Genomic DNA, 2,753 nt, shown 5'->3' with positions numbered 1-2,753 from the left:
AAGAGCAAGTAATTTCGTGTAAATCCATCATTTATGCTCGAATAGCTGTTTAAGTGGTCGCGTGTGTGCCATGAATCCATCGCCTACGTCCCCTGCAGCTATTCATACGAGCCACATACAAATACCAGCATATCGTGGGTGGAGGAGAAAATTTTAAGAGTAGAGCTCAACAAACTCAGCTACTTACATGCGAACACACACACATACAACACTTAGAGAACTTGCGAGTTAATCATGCTGGGAAAGTGAGAATACATTTATGTATGACACACAGGCATACACACATGCATCTGCAGGTATGTGTACCTAAGTTTGCGATTGTTTACGAACACTTATGTGGGTGCGTGTGTGTGTGTGTGCACTTTGTAGGAGTAAATTTAGCAACTCCCACAACTTGCAACACTAATAAGCTTCTAATTTGCTGTTAATCAATGTGGGGATTTGAGTGCAACGTCAATTGAGCAGCAGCGTTAGTGGGAACTATATGTACATATGTATGCATTTAGGTATGTAACGAGTGCAAAGGAGGTGGCTACAGTGTTAATGGCAATTGGAGTGCACATTAGTGTCACTAGTGTTGGTTGTTGGCATTGTTGCAATTGTTGGAATTGTTTTTGTTGAATACGTGTAATTTGTTGCCTGTGAACGCATAATTGAATGTGTCAAATTGGCGCACATGTGCTTATGCTATTGCGTATGCATGTGTATGTGCATGAGTATGTGCATGCGTCATTGAGCATGTAATTAGCAATTGAAACTGTTGAACAACACTCAAAATGCTTCAAGTAATTAAAATTTCATATATTCGCAATAATATAATTAACTCATTAACAAATTGTGCCCACTGAAATTGAGTTGATTCAGATGCAGAAAAAACACAAAAAAAATTATATACATACATGTATTAGGGTGGGTCAATTTCTATGGTATAATTTAAATTTTTTTTAGCCGATTCAGATTCTAAATAGAACGCTAAAGAAAAATGTTCATTAGAGCAACCCTCTAAAGCCATTGGAATATTAAAAGAAATTATCTGTAATCAATACAAAGTGCATAACGGGTGTTTTTTAAGCTTAACTTAACTTAACTTAACTTAACTTAACTTAACTTAACTTAACTTAACTGAGACAACTTAAAATGATACACAAAATATTAGCTTGGGGAAGAAGTTCGTAGCGTTCTGGTTGCCCAATTTCTTGATACCGTTCCACCAAAAATCGCCTGGGCTGGTGTCAAAGAAGTTGTTGAGCCAGTTTTTAAGCACCTCTTCGTTATCGAAGGTAACGCCCTTCATATGGGGTGCTGAAGGACTTCACATTCGAGCTCTTGGAGTGCGACTTTGACGACTTGTGCAACATGGGGCCTGGCGCTGTCGTGAAGGAGTATGATTTGACCATCTCGATTTTCTCTTTCCAGTCGAATAGCCTCATTCACGCGGTGTAGCTGAACAATGTAGAGCTCCCTGTTTACCGTGGCATTTTTTCGAGCATTTCCCAGCGCACCAAACCCTCCGGGTCCTAACAAACACACCTTATGATCTTCTTTGGATTAAGATTCGGCTTGACTCTCGGCGTTGGCGTATATCCTGGAATGTCCCACTCCTTTCTTTGCTCCATGTTGGTGTATAGGCCACATTTCTCATCTCCCGTGACGATTCTATATAAAGAGCGCTGATTATGGCCGCGTGTTGCTCGATGGCGACTTTCTTTGTTTTTTTCGTTGAGCTTGTGAGACACCCATGCTCCCAATTTTCGGTAAACCCCGTGTGAATGAAGGTATTGAGAATCGTTTTATGACCGCAGTTCATTTTTTTCGCCAATTCACGACTGGTTTGGCGACCGTTCTCCGTTCTTCTTCAAAAGTGATTTGAGACGTTTTTCATCGCGTTCAGAGGGCCATTCGCTGCCGGACGTGTCATCGACGTCCAAGTCATTTTTGAACTTTGTAAAATACAAATAACATAGTTTTGTAGAGCAAAACAAGTTCTATCGAATGAATACTTACCCTTTGCCGAACAGCAAGCGAATCGTTGTAAAGTAAAAGAAAATATAAAAAGGTATGAACTTATTCCCCAACCTTCCTCTTTACAGATCCGACAAGAATCCTTTTCTACCACACCACGCATGCTTCTACGCAGACATTCTCTGTCACATTTTTCCCTATTGCAATTGCCTTCTTGGAGTATGGTCCGATAATGCCAACCCCGACATTGCCGTCTTCCATTTTGGACCCATTAATAAACCACAGCTGTGCGCCATATTTTGAAGATATTTTATTATTTCTCTACGCTGGTAGATAATTTCATAGGATTTTTTTTCTGAAGAATAAGATATCCCGCATATATCTGCCGCGACTACGAGTGACATGGTCCATTCGATCAGTCAAATTTTTGAATAATTTTTCCAATAAATCTGAATAATAAATCTAAATGAGCCCATTCAGCAAAAATGTGACGCAAGCTATGGTCATTTGGCTTCAATTCTTGCACGAGCTGTATTTTATAGGAACGTAAGCCAAGATCCTTACATAAAATTTTCCATACAGTTGAAAGACAAAGGCCAACAAATTGAAAAGAACGACGAATGGACATTTGGTGTCTACTTTAACACTTCGCTCTATGAACTTACCGAACTAATTTTTTTTTTTGCAAAGTAAATTTTCGCAATCTGGAAGCGTTGTTCTGGCGTTAAACTATTCCTGATGACCTGCCAAACCTTACTGAATAGAAATTTCAACAAAGTTCGCCATTCTCA

Source organism: Anastrepha ludens, chromosome 3, assembly GCF_028408465.1.
Source record: "Anastrepha ludens isolate Willacy chromosome 3, idAnaLude1.1, whole genome shotgun sequence".
In the NCBI taxonomy this organism is placed as follows: domain Eukaryota; kingdom Metazoa; phylum Arthropoda; class Insecta; order Diptera; family Tephritidae; genus Anastrepha; species Anastrepha ludens.
Note: the sequence above shows the minus strand (reverse complement) of the source record.